Raw genomic sequence first — 22,981 nt, 5'->3', positions numbered from 1 at the left:
TGCCCATGCAAAAAATAAATAAATAAATAAGAAAGCAGGTGGATCTAAAGCTTTTTCTTAGCTGAAAACCTTAAAAGAATAAAAAAAAGAGACATGGTGGAGGTTGACCACAGAAGACTACAGCAAGTACCTCTACAGTTTTACGGTCTTCTGCAGTTAAATGAGTATTTTCTATTAAAATCCTATCAAACAGCACAGCATTCTTTTGCCAATCCAAAAATATTCTGACATGTTAAAGCATATAAGAATGTTTTTATTAGAATTAAAATGCACTGTTCACAATGATTTAATATCAATCTCGTTTTCTAGAAACATATACATCTATTTATCAATTTGGAGATTAACCTCAGGTTCAATAAAATAGCACTAATTCACTAATGTTCTTTCCTTGGGTTGATGGCAGTGAACTAAATACAACAGAATTTGAGAAGGAATCACAGTGTCTGTCCTTCTGATGCAATTTCCTAAGATTAACTTCTAAAGTTCTTATTTTGAATATTAGGAAACCGATTTAAATTAGGAAGCTACAGCACTTTCTTTGAACAATTGAACAGAAATACATACATTTATCATTGTTAATCTTTGGAAAAATGAATGTGAAGTTTAACTCATAGACATTAACACATGCCAAATTTGAAGTTGATACTCACCCACAAGGGTATTTACTCTGACGACTTTGGCACAAGGCTTGGCTCAGTCTGCACTGGATAACCTCATGTTAACAATTCTTTTTCTTCATGATTCCCATAAACCCACGTCCTAAAGGATGCTCTACTCCCAGTTTTATTCGTATCTCCTTTATTAACTTGCATATTTTACGAATACTATACATTACCGTCCATAAAATAGAAATAATAACATATGTTCCTTTTTTCTCCATGTAGGGTATAAATAAAGTGATTATATGGAAAGTTCCAGCAAGTAGTTACAAAAACTAATAGATAAGACTTCCCTCTAAGCATAAAAATAACTCCCTTCCAAAATAGTAAATATAAGTTGTGATATCATCTGTCATTGAACATATAAAATTAATAAGTTAGGGACCCTTTTATCAAAAATTTTACTATCTAATAAGGGAAATAGATAAATAAGTAAAAAGTGATAATGTGTAGCTATGGTGAGGCACCCAAAACATAATGGTCAGTATAACCTGAAGGTATCAATAAAGATTTTGGTAAAAAGTGGTATTTAAATAGAGTCTTGAGTTCAGCAGCTCATCAACAAAGCAGCAGCAACACAAAACAACAATGGGAAAGGTTCTGTCTGTGTTGTGCTGTGGCAAAACTTTGGTTGCAAGTGAGAGAAATGCAGCTCAAAAGAAGTTAAAAACAGAAGGGAAATCTGTTAGTTTAAATAACCGAACTACAATGAGGTCTTTGGGATGAGAACCAGAGACAGACCTTCTATTCGGTACTATTTCTCCATCTTTCTGTCTTTCATCTCTCCTTCTTTTCTTCGTTTAAGAGTTTTTCTTTTTCACTGCCCATGGGCTTTCTCTGCAGGGTGAAGACTATAACCACCAGGAATCAGGGACTCACATCCTAACCAGTCTACTACTAGCTAAGAACTAATTCCTTTTTTTCCAGCTCCAGAATGAGAATATTCAGGGAAGATTATTATTAAAATAGGCCAAGTGTGAGTGTTACAAACGGGAGTCATTAAAATTACCACACTAGGACAACAGGTAATGTAGTTTCAAAGGTAGGCCAGGTGAGATCATTGAGAATCTTATATGCGGCAAAGTAGAGTTTGGATTTCATTTGTAGGTTTCGCCTTTGGTCAAAATCCAGTGAAGGATTTTAAGCAAAGGAGTAATATGATGAGATATGCCTACTTAGAGCACAGAGTATGAGGGGGAAAGAGGGCAGGGTGAGAGGTAACAGGTGGTTATGATATCCATGTGTGAGATGAAAATGGATTGAATTGGTTACTATTGGTAATGTGGAGAAGAGTGGGTTCAAGATATACAGGAGATAAAGGATCAGTAGAAATTAGTATAGTCATTGGTGTTTGAGAGGGAAAATTTATAGAATGACTCCAAGATTTCTGTTTTGGGCAACTGGGTAAATAATGGCACCATTAACCAGAATGAGAAATGTACAAAGAGGAGAAAGACAAAACCACATTGTGACAATTGAGAGTCATATGAAATATTCAGGTGATGCTCAGCAGACAGTTGGGATATGGAAGTATGTAACTCAGAAGAGAAGTCAGCTTAGCTGGGCATGTCGAGTTGGGGAACTTCCACACAGAGATAATAGCTGAAGTCAGAGGAGGGGCTGATATAGCCAAAAGATTAGGTAATGTGAGAAAAAAAGAGAACAAAAGACAGAACTCTTGTAAACTTGAAGGGTGGGTGTGATGACTTAGCAATGTAACTACTAGGCTAGGCTGGACTCCATTTCCCAGAATTCCCATTTGTTATAGGTTTCCAGGGTGGACTGGAGATTCTCTTCCTAGAGTTGGAGGGCAGAAAGGAGATGGCAGCACACCCATGTTGCTAATCGCCTGACTCATCTCAGTGGCATGAAGCAGCAGTTGGGCCCATAATTGTTCTGCCTTCTATCAGGATTTTCCTTCAGGTTCTATTTGTTTCAATCAGGGTTTCCCCTCAGTGTCTTTGACTCTTGGGTCAAGTGTGTGTGTGTGTGTGTGTGTGTGTGTGTTTGTGTGTGTGTGTGTGCCCACATGCTCTGCTCCATTGTAAAAAGCCCATTTCTGTAAGATAACTTCATCACCAAGATCAGTTACATGCCATAAGAATGGACACCAATTTCAGTCTCTCCAGATGGGGGTCCCAGCTCCTGTTTCTGGGGTTCCTGCCTGTTTTTGATCTTCCCTTCCTAGCTGCCTGCCTACCTCTGAACTTCATGTTCCAGCATCAGATGCGGAGACTCGTCATCCAGTCCCTATGATTGTGTAAGCCAATTCCCTGTAATAAATTAATTCTCTAACATATATATCTCCTGATGGTTCTGATCATGCTGGAATGGAGCCCAAACTAATGCAGTGGGCAAAGGAAAAGAAACAAAAAGATCTGGAGGATGATGGGCTGTGATGGCAGAGGAGAATAGGATCATAACCTCAGGAGGCCTTTCAAGAATAGTAGCTAACATGCCAAATGCTGCTGTTTTCTTATGTTTTAAGACTATCAGAAATAAGCCAAAAATGAGGATGAAATTGCACATATATAAATAGAGATGATTACTAGTAAAGAAAATTTAAGAATATGCGGCATAGAATGGGACCAGGAACCCAGGGAAAACAAGAGAAAGACACGTTTATCTTTGAGAACAAAAGGAAATTATGGATAGTGATGGAAGTCTGACGACTCTGAATTTTTTCCTTCAGTTAGCATACAAGATGATCTACTGAAAAAGAAGAGGAGCTGGAAAGAAGTAAGTATGGAGGATAGGCATTTTGAGTTACAGAAGAAAGAACTGATCAAGGAGAGGAAAAGGATTTGTGAATGGCTCTGAGACTAGGCTGACCTTGGCAAATTCACCCCTATAATGACACCATTTACAAAAACAGTGAGATTTTTCTCTGTTGATTATATAGTTAGGGAAGAGAGGACGGAAGGTCATACCAAGATAATATTGGAGGCACGCTGAAGCAGGAGAAAGAATCTTTGTAGCTAGGGTATGGGGTATGGAATGGGCTGTCAAACAGGATGTTAAAATCTCCTAGAAATAATAATTTTATGCAAAAAGTAATCTCATCCTATGACTATCAATAAGCAGGGAAATGAAGAATTTCAGGAGCAGCCAAGTTCCACTGAATATCGCAGGGGTTTAGACTCAGGAAGGTGAAGCTACAAGAAAGCAGGCACAAATGCAATCAGTTGTAATAATAAATATATCCAAAGAAAAGCAATGTTACAGAAGAGGGATGGTCAGCAACATACCCTATAGAAATAAGAGGGAGAGAGCAAGGCCTTGGACTGTAGATCCCTGATGCTCCCTAGGAAAGAGAGACTTGATTCTGTGAGTCTAAAGATTTCTGGTGTCTGTAGCAGAATTGGTCATTAATATTTTAGTTAATATATTGGTCTCAGGAGTTTGTCCTCCTGTGTCCAATTACCTCTGGGTACACTGATGAACGAATTCCTGGCCTTACCACTCAAATGCCAGACCATTATTTTCCCAGAAGTTATGCCCTGCAAGGCACTCTCTGAACAGTGACCTGTGAACTCCTTGAGGACAAGGATTGTGTCTTCCTTCCTTTTAGGTGGTCTAGTTACTGCACAGTAAATGCTTGTTAAACGAATGAACGGCCAGCATCTTAAGATGATCATTCTATAGTCCATCTCAAAACATGGTTATATTTAGAGGATTTTGAACTTCTCTGAAGGAAGAATTATTTGAAATCAAGGGAGAATAATCAAAGAAGATATAAACTATATTCATCTTTTTACTGTCACGTAAGCATCATGCATATGTTATGAAAATAATTCTCACAACAATTGTTCAGGCTTTGACTACAGTGTTGCTGCTACCTTGTTCTCAGATGAGAACACTAGACCAAGAACGGTTTTAGCTGTGGGACGCGGAGAGAGCCTCCCCAGATTCTGTGGATGCTGGTCCCCTGTGAGTTTGGGGGGAGAAATCACAGAATAGGGGTGATTTGCATTTCCTTACATGTGGATGTTGTGGTAGCTGTTTGATTTGCAGCTTCCCACTTGCCCCCCCCCAAAATGTTCATTCTTATCATTTTCATCCTACGCAAATAATATTAGCTATCAATTATTTGTTCAAAACATGTCCTCCGAAATACTTCCCCTGGGTCTACAATATATTTGAGAGCAGAGTCAGGTTATATGTTTGAGTAGATAAAATGATAACATACTTACTGAGTCGTTTCCTTAGGTACCTTGATCACAGACAAGAGAGTTTCTTATTTAATTTTTAAAATAACAATAGAAAACGCTGTTTTTGTGGTGGTCTAATTTATTTAATATCCTCTATCTTCGATACAAAACCAGTGTTACGCAGGATTAGGATGGATTTCACAACTCTTCGGGAAAAAAAAATCAAATACACACGTGTTTTGGAAATTGTGGTCAATTTAGATTAAATGAAATAAATAGACCAGGCAATCTAGATCTCTCTGGTTTAGTCAGTGTATGCAAAGTAAATTGATGCAGCTGAATTAATCACAAGCTCAAGCTAATTCTTTCTGCATCCTTATTAATCATGTTAGGGTTTCATTTCTGAGAATGTAAACACAGAAAGGTCAACTATTTCGCTAGGGGCATGTACCAGGGCATGGGAATTAAGTGAAAAGTCATCTTTCATTCCCTTGCTGGACTAAAAACAGTCTTGATATTCAATTCTGAGTTTTAGATAATGTGGAATGTGCTGTGTTCGCAGAGCATATAGTTTCTGAGCAACAATGAAGGTCATTTATTACAGTATTGTCAGCCAAGTCTGCAATGATTCTTTGATTAGTGAAAAGTGGTTTTGCATGTTACGCCTTGGGATGTTTCTCTAAGTTTTTCTCTTTTTCCAAGAGGATTTTGCGGATTTTACTAATGTTCCACATGCAGATTTTTAGCATGAGATTTGCTACATGATGTGCCAAAGGTGACCAACAGTAAAGCAAAAAGCTTATATTAATTTAGAAAAATTGCTTCTTTCTCTAAGGGAGAAAATATTGTATTCCTTTAGAATCCTTCATAAAAGACAGCAGTTGGGAAGTTGCACAGAGCAAAATCTTCTGCACTCCTAAAGGTTAAGAATGTAACCTTTTTTTTTTAATTTCATGATGGAAGGTGAATTTTTGCATTTTGAACTTCTACCAACCCACTCCCATGTACAACCCATCCATCCTGTGCTCCTAAACACATTGAAACATCAGCTATTGCTTTTACATTATATGAAACATAAGGTTTTGCAGAACCAGTCAAAAGAAATTAATGTGAAAACACTCCTTAGCTACAAATCTATGCAATAGATTTCACTGAGCCCAAATAATGAGTAGTAACTAAGAAATACTGCTTGCTTTTTGAACTAGAATGTAATTACCAAAACTTGGTATTTTCATCCAAATTTCTGATGATCTGGATATTTAGCAAAACCTAAAACAGAGAACCTGTACCTGAGGTCATCTGGGCACTTGAAGACCAGAATTCTCATTTGTTCATTCATTTATTTGCTCAATAGTGCCCTGGAGGGTCAAATTGGCTTCACTGGAAAAGATTTGAGGTTTCTAGCACTCTAACCTTGACTGCTACCCAATGTTGAGACTTCTTTTGGCAGTGAACTTTGGGCTTCCTCCATAGGAACTAGGGGAAAATTGGGGAGCAACGGTCAGTTGTTTACTTCCTTGCACAACTGGTTGGCTTCTTTAGCAGTGAACAAAAGGGAAAGCAACCTTCAGCTGAGCTCAAGTTGTCACTCCTTGTCAGTATTCAAATCCCAACCAATCGTGGGTGGTATGGTCTAGCTCACCCTCCCTAACCCTTTGCATGCAAGGCTAAGGTTCTGAAACCTTTCACCCTAGAAGCCACCTGCAGCTTCAGAGCCCCCAAGCTCTAGGGATTGCTCCTTGTCATGTCCTCCGGTGGGCAGCAGAGGCCGATTTGTGGTGAAACTAGCAAAGCTTAAGCTCCAGGGTCCCTCATTTGCCATGGGACCTTAGCAATGTGTTCAAATGATTGGATAATTTTGTAACATAACAAAAGTAAGACATCTTACCTTCAAGACTGGTGTCTCTTTCCCTCAGACTGCTCCTGTCTCACACTTGACCTAATAGTCATCTGCAGCCTGGCGGTGACTATTTCTTGTGGTCATGGCTACGGCTATTTTTATTTATGTCTGTTTTTAATTGAAATGTAGAAGGATGTTTTGTAAAGTTTCAATAATACAAAAGGAAATTACAGAATACTGTTTTGGCTATGTGTTTTGTCTCTTAAAATTTATGTGTTAAATAAGCAAAAAACGCAAATAAAAATTAATGGAATAGAAAGTAGAATAAAAAATGTGCAACGATATCAATAAAAATGGTTCTATAATGAGAAATGAATTGCAAAACAACAAAAACTCACATAATGCCAAAAGCTGTAATTTTTTAAGATGAAGAGATCATTTCCAAATGGAAGTAATGAGTGGGCTCTTGGTTTGTTTGCAAGTCCAGTTAATGAAGAGGAGTAAATCATAGTAACACATTGGAAAAATGATTTTAAGTTACCTGTCGATTGATCATTATGGACATTGATAAATACAATAAAACACTCAGAATACCTTACGGCAGCAAATACATTAATGATGAACTGGTTACTTAATTGAAGAGGTCCCTCCAAATTGTATAAGCTGTAGGCCCCTCAAAGTTTTGACCACTTTCTCCTCACACCCCATGCCTGAGCACATTAGATTTAATCCACCAGGACTGCCTCGGCTACCTCTGTATGCCAAGAACCATGATGCACCTTATATAATTGGAATTGTCACTCCCTTTTCCAAACTCCAGCTTGAACAATTGAAACTGCCCCAAATTTCAATTTTAAGTGCAGAAGACACTCTGAAGCAACATTTGGAAGTGTACTTAATGGTTCAGAGGAAAACACTTCTGCTATTTCCCAGGGTACATTTGTAGGGTTTGTTATTATTTTGTTAAGTTTTGGTCTAAATACTACAGAGCCTCAACAGAGGTTCAACCGTATTAATTATTTGCATGCATTTAGAAAATTGGCAATAAGAAAAGTTTTAAAAATTTAATCAGACTGACATAGTAGGATCAGCTGGCTTTGCTTTATTGATTCTAACTTTGTTATTATAGTGGCTCCAGTCACCAGCATTAGGAACTGAAAAAAAAAAACCTAATAAGACATTAAATACATCCAACAAGACTACTCCACCCTACCCAACCTCAGGCATCTGGTCCTTCATTTAGCCTAGATTATACGCATTTATCCATAGCATCAAGCCAACTGGCAAAGCTACATTCTATTGTATAAGAAGGCGAAGCAAATTCAATATGCCATGAATCCATTTCTTTTAAATAATTTCAATCTGTATTGGACTATCTAGTTGTTTACTGGTGTGAACAATCAACTTTAACTTTATTTTAAACATCTTACTTAATTTATTAGGAACAGCCAGATTCCATGATGTTCAAGCAGTATTCAGATTATGACCTAAAATCCTGATTTTTATCCCAAACGTATGTCTTATGATTTCAGAAAATCAGTGTCGGAGAACAAAAAGAGCAAAAGAGTTACAGCAATTACAGATATTAAGGAATAAAATTAATTGTAAAATACTTACGGGAGACATTGGCCTTAAGGGAGCAGAATTTAGACATCATGGAGTGGATTTGGCATCAGACCTGGGTTCAAAAGCAATCTGATTCGGGCAAGTTATTGAACTAGTTAAGGCTAACTTTCCTCATGTGTAAAGACAGTAAAATAAAACTGACCTCCTAAGGATGTTGAGACAATGAAAGATAAAAACGTGCATATGAGGTGCCAATAAATGGAAGGCATGTTTGACCTGGTTCTATTAAGCATTAGACAACAATTAAAAAATAATAATGGTAGTGTCTATATAGTTATCTATGTAAAATACCTTCTATTATTTATTATACTTTGTCAATGCATTATTTGTAAATGTTTAAAATAAATATCCATTTTCTCAAGGATCTTTCAAAATATACTTGTCGACATATAATTGAATACCATTTCAATAGGTGACAAAAGTAGACAAGAGAGCGTGTCATACACAGCACAGGAAACTGCAGGATCATCAGCTCAGAGGCCCTGGCTCCCAGGCCACTAAGTTGCCCCAGGCAATGCCGTGGGCCCAAACGGATGCGACACAAGCCTTGGTCTGAACAACAGAGGAGGAACCCCAAGCCTTACTAAGCAAGCAGCAAGCCAGCCAGGGCTCCTGTGCCAAGCAGTAAACAGTCAGTTACACGGTGGCCATGCGGCCCTGACCTGCTGACTGGCCCACGTAACTAGCTTTGGCATCTGCTCAGCATCAGGAAAGGGACACACCTTGCAGTCTGCACAGTCAGCGAGAACTGGCAGGATGCTCAGAGCCCATGGAGAACTGGCTTCCCCCAACAGTGCTATTTTCAGTAATTAAAAAATTCTTCCTTTGAAGTTAAACACCAACTGGAGATGTAGTTATTACATAATCTGATTCAGAAACATTGCAGTGATCATAACACTCTCCAAAATCGAAAACATTTTACCTTTTTTACAAATCAAAGTTTCGGAAAAGGTGAAAGATCTGTTTTTTTCCCTTCCCACTTATCCAAAAGTATTTAGCTAATTAGCCTTTACAATTGGGTGCAATATTTTAAACCTGAATAGAAATATACAAAATGCTCCTGCAAATACAAAGCAAACATTTCATTTTTGGCTACTTTGTTACTGTTTGGCATCTCCACATTTTTCCCAGTTTGGTTTCTGCCTCCATCTTCTACTCAATCACAAGAGGAGGTTCCTGCTAAAAGATAACAGTGGCCAAAACATCCAGTGACAATCACAGAGTATTAGCAATTCAAGAACAAGCAGGTTTATTTTAGGTTCTTTCCTGGCCCCATCACACAGTAAATTGTTGACAACCAGAAAATACAACTTCCCCACGAAATTACTGTGAGCCTCAGCACCATTTTTAACTTCTTCAAAGCAAAAGATAAAAAAGAGTATGCGAGATGATACTAAATACCATTTAACACCATAGATTTTCAAATGATCAACCGCCTGATACTGTTAAATATAGTTGAATGTGGTCCCACATCTCTAAGTCACTTTGCCAAGTTTCCGTCGGGTGTGATTTGCAACAAGCAACATATTAAACCCCCATAAATAGTCATTATAATGTAAACACTGAAAACTCCTTATTGTAGCAGTGAAAGCAGCCTCTCCAAAATATATAAAACAGAAAACAAATCCTTGAATTTCATCTCAGGGCAGAAGGTGGATTTGAATTTGAAGACATGCCAAATGGTAATTTTGGGCACAAATATTTCAGACAAAGCTGATCTATTATGAGTAATAACAGCATATGTTAGTTTCTGAGTCAGTTTGCATATGTCAAGGGAAGCACACCCAATTAGTATGTGAGGCCATTTACACTTTAGCAAAGTTATTAACAGTAAATCATAACAAAGTAGGTATGCTCGAATTATACATACTATTTTAAATAGACATGAAAATCTGACACAGAGGAGTAAAATAGATAAAAATGAAATCTTAAATCAATCAAATCTGCAAATTGGCTTCTTTGTCTCTTCTCTCTTTTTATTACTATTATCGTAATTATTTTCTTTCCACATAGCCGGTTGCTATGGATCTTGACAGTTTCTTTTAGTTAGCTCAGCCTGGGAAAATTAAAGAAGACATTTGGCCTTTATGGTCTTGTGTGTCTGACTGTGTATGTCCTGAGGAGAAAAAGGAGCTGTTCAAGAAGCTATTAAGCACCAATGAGCGAGCACGGATTCCGAGTATCTGAGTTATGTTTGCTGAAACAGATGTGTCCCAGAATTTCCCGAGCTGCCTCGGGCTTTTGCTGGTGTCAACCCTGTGGTAAATGGGTTTTCATAATGAATTTACTGTTAATTATCACACACATACAAACCATTAGAATCACATTAAAGGGCTGACTAAATGTCACCCCGACTCTGAGCATGTCTTTTGTTCACTTGGAAGAAGCTCTGAAGAGTCTGGACTCTCAAATTAATCATTCATGATAGTTTGAAGAGCATAACAGGCAGCCCTTGTGAGGCGGCAAGGGCTGGAGAAGGGGGGACTTTTGGGGTGAGGGGGTGGGGTGGGGTTGGGTGGTGGTTCCTGAATCCCACTCTCTAAGGCATTTTTTTTTTCTGAAAACCACAGTGAAGATTACTGCTCTTAATACCAAATGTGAGGTTTGTATCAAAATTCCACAATTTTAAAGATAATTTGTTTGGTCCTTTCACTTTAAAAAAAATTTTTACTAGCCTTATGCCAACTGAAAGAAGCCAGTCACAAAAGACCACATGTCATATGGCTTCCTTTATATGAAATGTCCAGAATAGGTAAATCCATAGAGACAGAAAGTAGATTCATAGTAGCTAGGAACTGAGGGGAGAGGGAAACTGAGTGGTTAATGAACACGTGGTTTCTCTGGGGAGGGGGTAGTTAACGAAAATGCTATAAAATTTATTGTGCTGAAGGTTTCACAACAAAGTGAATATACTAAGAGTCACTAAATCGTACACTTTAAATAAGTGGACTGGATGGCATATGAGTGAGATCCCAATAAAGTTGTTTAAAAAAAGGGAAAATGGGCAGAAAATTTAAAAGTACTTCCAAAAAGCTGGCATACAAAATGTGAATAAATACATAAACAGCAACAAAAATATTTTAAGTAAAACAAAAATCTTCGGAGTAAATGATGTAAGTGTATTCGAAAAACAATGGTTTCCAAGGGGCCACCAACCAACCACATGTGAAATAACTCAAGAATTCAGCAGCTTAATAATGGGGCTGTGAAAGTAAGAAAAATAAAAGCAATAGGGAGAGTCGTGGAGATTGTGACAGAAACAGAGATGGAAAAGAGCATTATCACAAAGAGACACTCAAAGTGCAATCTGTTTTATGGCATATAGCAATGCTACAAATGCTGCAACAATAAATACTGTTGATCGAGCACTATTATGTTTCAAGCACTATAGTAGATGTTTTGTAACAAATTATCTTATAAAACCTCCAACAATAACTGCTCCCATTTGTAAACGCTTACTACATGCCAGAGTTTGTCCCAGCCCCTACCCACCGTCCCAGACTATGCTGGAGTCCTTTAGGCACTTTAACACCTGAGCTTTTTTCTGCTTCTGAGATTTTGTCCACGTGCTTCCCTCTCCTGGAGTTCCCTTGTGCCAGCCTCGCTTTATGTCTGGCTGCCTTCCTCTAACCCATAACATCTCACTGTAACATCTCAGAGACGTTTTCCTGTGTACTTCATGCACAGACAGAATGTCCCCAACTGTCTCACCCAATCCCTCCTCCATCTTGTTCCTGGCTATTATACTATATTATGATGCCCGACTTACTTCTTCAAGACACTTTTGAGTGTTTATTCACTTGATTTTTGTCTCTCTCTCTCACTAGAGTGAAACATGACAAGGCTAGTTTGCAGCTTCTTTTAATTCATCCATCTATGCCCCCAACACATAAACCATACTTTGTAAATATTTACTAAATGCAAGAATGTGTTAAATGTTTTGCATCAATGATCTCGTTAAATGAAGACTCTTCTGATGATCAAAGATCAAATGTACCGTGATCAAAGAAAGATCCAAAATCAACTTTACAGTACTATGGAGACTTGATATATACCATTATACTCCCATTTTACAGATCTCACAGATCAACATCAGTTTGGTATAGACTTCTGGATCTGGGTTGGTCTGTTTTCCAAGAACCCTTCACAGCCAGTACACAGGCCTTTCCACGGTTGCTTTAGTGCTACTGCTCTCAAGTGTCCATCAGCTGCTTTCACCTTGGTTGCTCTTTAGCAGCTTGTAGGCAATAGAAAGGGAAAGTGAAGCCACTTCTACCAGGCAGTTCAGCTGTCACTATATACAAGCTCAGGGGATAAAAATTTCACCCTGTTTCTCATGCGTTGGGCTGTGTTAAAGCCACTTGAATGATAAGGTGAGACTTCATTAGATGGGGCTTTGATGAGAACATAAAAGAAATCATCACTCTATTTTTTTTTTTTTTTTTTTTTTTGCATGGTTAGGCACCGGGAATTGAACCCAGGTCTCCAGCATGGCAGGTAAGAATTCTGCCACTTAGCCACTGTTGCACCACCCCACTCTATTTTATAGGAGCTTCTAACTTTCCACTACTATGATATGTGGGTTAAAAGAGAGAGAGAGAACAATGAAGTCTCCTTTCCCAAAATAAAACCCCACACCTTAGGATTACAAGCTATCATTTGCCATTGCATCATTTCCTTGGAACTTCAAGTCATGCTCTCATACCACCATACAAATTGTACACTTTAAATTGCACACTTAAAATAAGTGGACTGCATAGGATAGTAAGAAAATGTAAAGGAACAGAGAGATTTGCACATTGACTCTACAGATTTCTTTGGTGGCATAGTATTTCCCATGTTACTAAACCAGGAAAAGTTTACAAAGATAAGTTTTCACAACATCTTGAGACACCAAAATATTTAATATTATTCCCTATTTTTCTCCCATTTCCATCTTTCTTTCATCACTATGGGAAAAGTGAATAGGAGAAAGTCTTAAGCATACTTTCATTTCTTCTGATGGTGAAGATTTTTATCTCGGTTTGTCATTGTGGTTTGATAATCCTAAATTATCTACATTTCACTTATCAGAGGGTTTGTTTCTATCAAAGAAACATGAGGGAAAAAATGGAATAGTCTAAGAAATTAATGGAGAACTTAAATAAGCAATATAGAGGTAAGACAGTATGTAACTAACTATACAGCCATTCAGAATGCTTTGATATGATAAAATTATTTGACTGAGGATGAGTAGAGAAAAGTTCAGATTAAACTTCCTTCAAACTATCTGAGTAGTTATACCTCCTTATGATTAATATCAGGCATGATTACTATATTCCATTTATGAGCTAGACGTTGATATCAGAAATACTTTCAGCATGCATTTGAGTGACAGATGACCAGTCTGTGGTGGGTTCTTCTACAATTCAGTTGAGTTAGGAAAGTTTGAGTGCTTATTTCTTGAGCTCATTATTAGTTATATCTAGTTTATTTCCATCTCCTTTAATAGCATTTGCTTTGTCGCATCTTCTAAACATTTGAATCCTATGAAGGAAAAAGTAGACTGGGAATCATGAGATTCCAATTCTGCCCACAACGACCTGTGGATAAAAATGGCTAATTGTTTAGGTCACGGATCTATAAGTGGGAGGCCTCAGGTGGGGAGGGAGAGAAAGAAAAGAAGCTTCTGGGAAATATGCAAGGCACAAGCAGAACTCTGTCTCTTACACTAGCCTCCCCTTCAGGTTTTGTGAATGTACCCATTTTTCCCTAACCTGAACTGATAACAGTGGCTGAGATGGGCTGAAATAAGAAATTTATGTCTGAGCTGTTGAGATACATTCGTATGTCAGGGCATTCTATATCATGCATACATTTAACAAACACTTACGACCTGTTTGAGGGAGTGTCAATAAAAAATTAAAAATTAAACAAAGAAGATCTACCTTTCTATGACTTACTCTTTGGTATGGGAGACAGATGACAAAGATATAGAGAGAAAATTGATGGATAGATGGATAAACAGATGGATGAATAGATTGACAGGCAATAGAGATACACAGAGTCATAAATTGTACCATTAATAGTATCATGCTAGCATAAGAGTTATGAAAGCAGCAGGGAAATGGATAGAGAGAGGCTGGCTATAATTTTGGATACAGGGAATAGAAGAAACCTGACTGATGTGGAGGAGCCAATCACGTGGACATCTGGGGGAAGAGCACTCCTGGTGGAGAGAAGTGCACAGGTTCCTAGGAGGCAGTGTGCTTGGCATGACCTAGAATCTGCAACAAGACTGCAGCACTGTGAATGAGAAGAGAGGAAAGATTGAAGTGGTTGCTAAGGCAAGATCATGTGGGAGATTTCAGGGCAATGTAAAGACTTCCAACTTCATTCCAAGTGGGTTGGGAAACTATCGGAAGGTTCTAATTGCTATAAATGACTAGTCTTAGGCAACATATTCTCTCATCAGGTGCTGTTGTGGGGTAGGCAAAGAATATTCCCAACACTTCCCTCCCTAGGGGTAATGGTGTCCTTGGACATGGAAGCCTTCGCAATGAAGGCACTTAAGTGCATGAGGTTTTTGTGCCTGAGCTACTGCACAGCACTGAACCACCTAAATGCAAGTTTTTTCATAAAGGAGAAATGAACACCTATTTTATTTAAGCTGTATTTTTCTGGAGTGGTGGGTAGGGGACTCTTACTTATAGCTAAGCCTATTCCTAATTAAAACAATGTTCCCCTCTGACTTTAGATATGTAGATTATTTAATGGCCACAAACTCTTCCCATCCTAATAATATACTTGTGTGTTCCTTGAAAATAAAGCTTGACTGTTTTTCTTACCCAGAGACAGAATCTTACCCTTCAATAATTGGGTGGAATATGTGACCTGATTTGACCAATAGAAAGTGGCAAAGCTGACATTGTATAAATTCCAGAGCCTAGGTCTCAAGATGCTTTGCTGTTTCTCCCCTTGCTGTCTTAGAACCCTAAGAGCATCACCTTCCTATGAGGAAGACTGAGAGGAAAGGCTACATGGAGAGAAAGTTCCAGGCATCTCAGCCATCCCAGTGAGTCCAGCCCACAGTCAATCACCCAGCAGTGGGCAGCCACCGAAGGAGTCCAGGAGAGGCCACAAAAGTGGTGGTAGTGACGTTTTGTGAGTTTTCAAGCCTAGGCCTCAAGGGGCTTTTCATTTTCTGCCTTTTTTTTCTCTTAGGGTCCTGAGACTACCAGGCCCTTTTTTGTGTGTGAAAAAGCCCGAGTTGAAAGACTCTATGACAGGGCCAACCATTCTCATTGTCCCAGATAAGTTCAATTCCCAGCCAACTCATCAGCTTAATGCAGCATCATGAGTGAACCAGGAGAGACCAGTTGAAGAGCTTACAATTGGTAACTATAGCCAGCCTCTCTCTATCCATTTCCCTGCTGCTTTCATAACTGTTATGCTAGCATGATACTATTAATGGTACAATTTATGACTCTGTGTATCTCTATTGCCTGTCAATCTATTCATCCATCTGTTTATCCATCTATCCATCAATTTTCTCTCTATATCTTTGTCACCTGTCTCCCATACCAAAGAGTAAGTCATAGAAAGGTAGATCTTGTTTAATTTTTAATTTTTTATTGACACTCTCTCAAACAGGTCGTAAGTGTTTGTTAAACGTATGCATGATATAGAATGCCCTGACATACGGATGTATCTCAACAGCTCAGACATAAATTTCTTATTTCAGCCCACAGAATCATGAGAAATAATGTCACTAACATTCAGACTAGTGTCTTAAGTAGTGTCGATGAAAAGGGCAGACCACGGTGGCTCAGCAGACAAGAGTTCTTGCCTGCCATGCCGGAGACCTGGGTTCATTTCCCCGTGCCTGCCCATGTAAAAAAAAAAAAGAAGGCAGCAATGACTATTCAAACAGAGTTGAGAGGTTATCCTGGAGGTTGTTCTTATGCAATATATGGATATTCCTTTTTAGCTTATGATATTTTGGAGTGGTTGGAGGGAAGTAGCTGAAATTGTTGAGCTATATTCCAGTGGCATTGATTCTTGAAACAATTGTATAACAATATAACTTTTACAATGTAACCATGTGATTGTGAAAACCTTGTGTCTAATGCTCCCTGTATCCAGCATATGGACAGATAAGTTAAAAAAAAAAAAAACAAGAACAAAAAAGAAAGAAATAATGGGGGTAGGGAGTAAAAAAATTGGGGTAGATTGTAATACTAGTGGTCAGTGAGAGGGAGGGGTAAAGGATATGGGATGTACGAGGTTTTTTTCTTTTTTCTTTTTAACTCTTTCTCTGGAATGATGCAAACGTTCTAAAAATGGTCATGGTGATGAATACACAACTATGTGGTGATATTATGAGCCACTGATTGTATACTTTGGATGGACTGTACGTGTGTGAAGATACCTCAATAAAAATATTTTTAAAAAGGAAGCTATGAATAATTAAGACAGCAGAGTTGACTGCTATAAGGGTCATCTTTCTGTTGATCCAAAATCTATTTCCTAATAAGTTGCATTTACTCAAAACAGAATTTCTGATAAGCAATGAAATATGGTAAATAATAATTGTGAGTGAATGTCTTGATTTCCCCTTATCATATTACAATCTTTCAACTGAAGCCATGCAGGATTAATGCTTTGCTACAAAACAGAACTTTATCAGTAGAAACTTTGAGAGTTGTCACAAACTAACAAGAAAATTGGAGAGCTGAAGCTTCTGAATCCCTCTCTCAGATGACATCTTAGAGATGCCTGCTTAGTCCAACAGAAAATGGAAGTTAGTTTCGTAGGTATCAATGTGAGGAAACCGTAGTGTAATTACGATGACAAAATTGACAGGTGTAAATTGTTCAACAGGAACAGCAACTTTTTCAAAAGGAATTGTATATTTACCACTCAAGACGTACTCAGGCCACTGCCCCAACTTACCCTGTCATAACTACGATGCCATTCTTAGTTCTTTGAAGGTGTCACTCTCTTTCCTTTTGTTGATTTCTAGTTTTTAACATGTTTTTATATCTTTTTAATTATGATTGATTGATCATTTTATTCATCCATTCAACAGACGCTTTTTACAAATAATAGTTAATGAGTTAGGAATAACACAATGATTACTACATAGCCAATGCATTTAAAAAGCATATAAATGAATAATTATGGTAAAATATCGCCAATATGATATTAGAGGAAAGAACAGATGTTTGCAGAACATGGGTAGGCATCTAACTTATTTGGTTGTGTTGTAATAGAGAATCTAATCCAATTAATTTTTATGTTTGGGCGCTGAAGGCTTTTAAGTCTTACCTTTTCCTCTTCATCATCACCCTCACACCTGGGAAAGCTGGTAAGAAACCCTTGTATTTCCTCATGTGGCACCCGTGGGAAGTTCAAACTATATGCTTTAGGAACCCTCACCCTGGCCCCATTCCCTACCACTATGAAATCTTCAAGCCAATTTCCTTATTTTGCCAAGCCATTTTGAGACCAGCATAGGAGCGCGCCCTGCTCCCCCACCCCCACCAGAAGGTCTCATTACGTGATACATAAATCTCTTCATGCCCGGGTGCACATCTGACATCATCCCTCTCAAACCAAATTTGGGGGTGGGCGGGGAGCAGGGCATCTCTTCTCTGAAGTTAACTTCAAAACAGATGATCTTTGAGAGGTTTCTTGAATGACATCTAAATTGTGACTACTTATCATATTGGATTATAATTCTCTTTTCACCTGTTTGTCCTGACAAGAACTATCTAAGGTCCTTGAGGGCAAGAAATTACCCATTCTTCTATTCATATCAACTAGCATGGTACCTGGCACATAATAGATGATTGACATTTTTAATGCATGAATGATAAGCCAAGAGACTATACACTTGAAGAAAGAGAGAATGGTCAAAAATACAAAGAATAGAGTGGGCCAATAAGAAGAGCATGAGAAAGTATTCCTAAGTTTGGAACTTCAAAGTCAATGATCATCTTTGCCAGAAACCTTTACCAGTGTGGTAGAGGCAAAAGTCAGACTTCAAAGGCCGGAGATGAGCAGGTAGAGGCTGCAAAAGTTAAATAGTCTTCCAATAAATTAGAATGGAAATTATTCAAGAGAAACTAAACCCAGGAAGAGAGGAAAAGTAGAGAAGGAAATATGTCAAATGAGGAACTTTTTTTTGGGTGAGGTTAAGATAACTTTAAGATTATTTATAGGCTATGAATTCATACAGTCAATCAGAGAGAGGTTGAAGATATTGGACAAAAAAAAAAAAAAAAGGATTAGTTTAATAGAACAGTGGCCAGAAGAACAAGATAGCAGTTTTGATTAAAAAACAAATCTAAACTAAAAAAAAAAAAAAAAACAAGTAGGAAAAACAAAAAGCTCCAGGTAGCAAATTTGACCATGATTAAGAGAAAGGACACCTCAGTCAATGATGTTTACCTAAATTTGTATGCTCAAACAATACACATGCAATATCATTAGATAACTAGGGAAGAAGTAGGAAATTGAAAAGTGCGGATGGTTTCCAGTAGGTAGAGGCAAAAGTATCCATGGAAGATGAAGGAAGATTTAGAATGTGGTGATGGTTTAAAATACTTGGAAATTAAAATGGTAGAGCCTGGAGCGTAGGCAAAGAGCACTGAAGGTCCAGCTTAGACTGGAGATCAGGAATATTCAAGAATATCAACAATGTTATCATTGTCCAGTCCCCTCATTTGGATGCCAAACATTCTGAGGGTCTATTAAACCACAAGAGTTGGGGTCTGGGATCTTGAAACCACAGGTCTCAGGTATCTTCCCATTTTTACTCCAGACTAATTATCTAGCAATTATGATGCCCTGTTTTACTGTATTCTCTCTCTCCCTCACATTGATGTTAGCCTGGCTAGGTTGTCCTGGGCAAGTGTGATATGGGAAGATGATCAGTGAGGTCCCCTGGCCTCTCTCCTATGACTTAGGCTACCCAACATTGTTACACACCTTTTGCTTTATAACAATTATTAATTTCTTCTTTGGATTTTGAGAGGTATTCCAAATATATGTTTTATTAATTTGGGGGTCTTCTAAACATTTAATGCAATTGAATTCACTATGGATAGGAAGAGGAACCCTCAGAATGTGGATAAGAAATATAATAGAGAAGCGTGTTTCAGAAAATGAAATCTGAAGATGTACATTCACACATCTGGCAGTGATTCATAATTGAATAGTATTTTCTCTCTAGTTATGATGGTTTACATCAGCCTCAATCCCCAAACTGAAAGTAGCTGAGTAATATCGCTGGCACCACTTCTTTATCCCAGCTCCATATGTGCAGAATAAAAGGTTTAACTATAATTCACTCTGGTAGAATTACACAGGGAATTTCAATGAAGGCGTTGAAAGAAAATAATTACCCATGGAGCCTTAGGCTGGAAGGAAAAAAATCTCTCTTTTACGATGTATTTCTAATGGAAATATGTGAGGAGCGACCTGGGGGGTGGGACCATTTTCTTATATGACTGCATCAATATCTTTAGGAAGAGTATAAATTTGTGAAACAAAGAGGAGACTTAAACTTTCCAGGGTAGAAGATATTGAATACAAATGTACAGCCTTGGGAAAACTACTGAAATTCATTAAAATATATATATATGGAACAAACCCTAAAGTTTGAGAATCACAGTCACACAGGCTTTCTTTAGTCTGGTATTTGAAAGAAGCCCTGGACTCTAATGCTCATGCCCTTACCTTCTCATCATGTGCTCTGCCTGGGCAGGTAACAACTATATGTGCAACTATGTCACGTTACAAAGAACCATAGCTTTTGACGAGTATTAGTTTCTCAGGTTCAATAAAGTATCTGAAACACATCATCCATCCATATATATATATATATATAATTTTTTGAATTTCAGTAGTTTTCCTATGATTGTTTTAAAACCCTTGCTCACATGCCCACCCCAAAGAAAGTCTCATTCACTAAGTCCTGTGTAGGCACTTGGATCTGCATATTTAGCAACCCCCCAGGGTGATTTTGGTGCGGATATTAAAAGGATCACATTTCAATGAAGATTTAGGAGGAAGATGATACAATCGTTTGATTAACTTTAATTGATTAAAGCTCTATTCCGTTAAGCTAGACCCTTACTATTTCAATATTTTCATTGGCTCTGTGAAGAGCAGCGATGGCAAAAAACAAAACAAAACAAAACAAAAAACAGGTTTACAATGAGGCAAGAATTGTATGTCAGTCTCATTTTGGGTAGTCACGCTGCTCTTCTCAAATTCTAATTCCAGAGCCAGAGCTAAAGCCGGGGGTCCAGGAGGCGGTTTTGGAGGAGGTGCGGCCCATGCAGCGCCTGGCGGTGGCCGAGGCAGGGAGGCCGGTCAGCGCGAGGTCCTCCCCCAGGAGAGCGGCCGCCCCGCAGCACCGTGGCCACAGAACCTGGAAGGCCAGGTGGGATTCCCAAATCGCCCAAATCTCCCCAAACAGAAAGTCAGTGGAGAGGGTTTGGATTCACACTTCGGGTAAGTAGGTGAGTGTGGAGTGGAAAGGTCGACCTCAACCTGGTCGTTATTCCTCATAGATTAGAATTCTCCACAGTGTCTAGGTCCTTTCCATACGAAATAAAAAAGACGGCAAGTGGAACAAGCTGAAGTTTTCATCAAAGAAGGTGGTGTAGGAGGTGGGGTTCACTTGCTGCTTGCAGTAGTTAAGAGCCTGGGGTTTGGAGATGCAGTGGACGGGATAGCAGTAATTGTTGGCAGCCGGTCATTGACTACATTGACAGTAAATTCTACCTAAATGCAGAATCTCGAGTGAACAGACAACAGATGCCTGGAGTGTGTTGTGTTTCCTTCATTGCTCCTTGAGGACACGGACTTAAACCACTGGCGATTGAGTTTAGGAAGCATTTACATGGAAAAGTGAACGTCATCCCCTTATTGCCGAAGAAGACACACTCGCACCAGAGAAGTGTCAACAGTTTAAAAAACAGATAATTGAAGATATCCAAGAACATAAAATTAAAATATATGAATATCCAGAAACAGATGATGAAGATAAGCTTGTTAAAAAGATAAAGGACCATTTACCTCGTGCTGCGGTAGGTGGGGATACTTTTTGAAGTTAATGGCGAAAGGGTCAGAGGGAAGCACTGTCCTTGGGGTGCTGCTGAAGTTAAAAATGGGGAACATTATGCTTTTACAAGTCAAAGAACTACGTTGATCAGAACACACATGCTGGACTTGAAAGATGCCGTGAATGATGTACATTACGAGAACTACAGAGGTGGAAAACTGGCAGCTGAGACTTACAACGGAGTTGATAACAACAAGAATACAGGGCAGTTTCCTCTGACCCTTCGGCACTGATGGAAGAAGGAAGAAGGGAGCATGTAGCCAAGATGAAGAAGATGGAGATGGAGAAGCAGGAGGTGCTTCAGGTGAAGGTAAGAAAAACTGAAGGATTCTGAAGCAGGACCCCGACTGCGTCATAAGCAAATGAAAAAGAATTTGGAAGCACAATGCAAAGAATTAGGGGGGAAACTTCGTTGGTTTGAGAATGAGAAAGAAAGCCGGGGAGCTCCCCAATGTATATCAGAACAGCAGAACTCTTTAAGAACCTTGGGGAGAAAAAAACAGAAGAAAGGTAAGATCTGCTAAACCTTCTATTGACCATCCGTTACATATTAGTTGCCAATATGCCAGCCTGGCCATCAGTGTTTGCGGGATCCATTTGACCAGTTTGCACCAGTTTTATCCATAATGATGGATTTAACAGCATGACAAAACTTAGTTTGTGGTTATTCTTGGTGGAGATTAGGATGCCTTGAATTACCCACGGTTGTTGTGTACTTAGTAACAGTCTAAGTACCTTTCCTATTTTTTTATTTTTTATTAAATAGATGTCTTCAATTTAACGCAAGAGAGCATTTTACTGTTGTACAATCATGTTCTGGTGGCTTGATTGTTTATAGGATATTCCAAGATAAAAGGACTCTGGAAGGTTTCCACTGAGGATAAATTGCCATAATATAATGCAAACTATGCCTCTCTGTGATAATTATGATACAGAAGTCCCATTCAATGCAGCATATACAACAATGGAATTTAGTCTAACACATTTGACCCTATATTTTGAAACTTCCTTTGTTTAACTATATACATGGGAAAAAATCTATTTGCTTACTCTTAACCTAGAGGTTTTTTATAACAACTTCTTATTTGGTTTGAATTCTTTAAATATATACTATTCTCATTTAGTAGCCCCTTTAGCTAGAATCTCATTACTACTTCATTATTGTAATAACATTTAATTTTGATATTTTCCACATATCAGCCCTGCCAAAACAGAATATAGTATATTTCATATGGTAGGACCCAACAAGGAAGCTTTCCCTTAACTTATTTTTTACACTGTATGTTAAGTAGGAAGGAGGAAAACATTTATAGATCATATCTATGCAAAACTGTGAAGCTAATGACCAACCTGCTTCTACCTATGTGCAGTCTCTTTAGTTATTACAAGAAATGGGAATCATAGAATCATTTTTTCTCTTGAAGAGAAGTCACCATTCTGCATCTAGGTGTATTCATATATTCCATTTTATATTTTTCTTTTTGTATTGTAAAAATTCACATAATAAACAAATGTTGTGATGTAAAAAAAAGTAAAAAGACAGGAGTCCAAGCCCCAGCAAAAGCTGTTAAGTGGGAAGAACTGTTTG

General features: G+C 38.3%; 1 pseudogene; it reads left to right on the top strand.

Moving 5' to 3' along the window:
• The first annotated feature begins 10,434 nt into the window (after nucleotides 1-10,434).
• Nucleotides 10,435-21,917, top strand: LOC143686841 (septin-7 pseudogene; annotated as a pseudogene).
• Nucleotides 21,918-22,981: the final 1,064 nt, after the last annotated feature.

This window comes from Tamandua tetradactyla, chromosome 6 (assembly GCF_023851605.1).
Source record: "Tamandua tetradactyla isolate mTamTet1 chromosome 6, mTamTet1.pri, whole genome shotgun sequence".
NCBI classification, from domain to species: Eukaryota; Metazoa; Chordata; class Mammalia; order Pilosa; family Myrmecophagidae; genus Tamandua; species Tamandua tetradactyla.
This window is presented reverse-complemented; position numbering and strand designations above follow the sequence as displayed.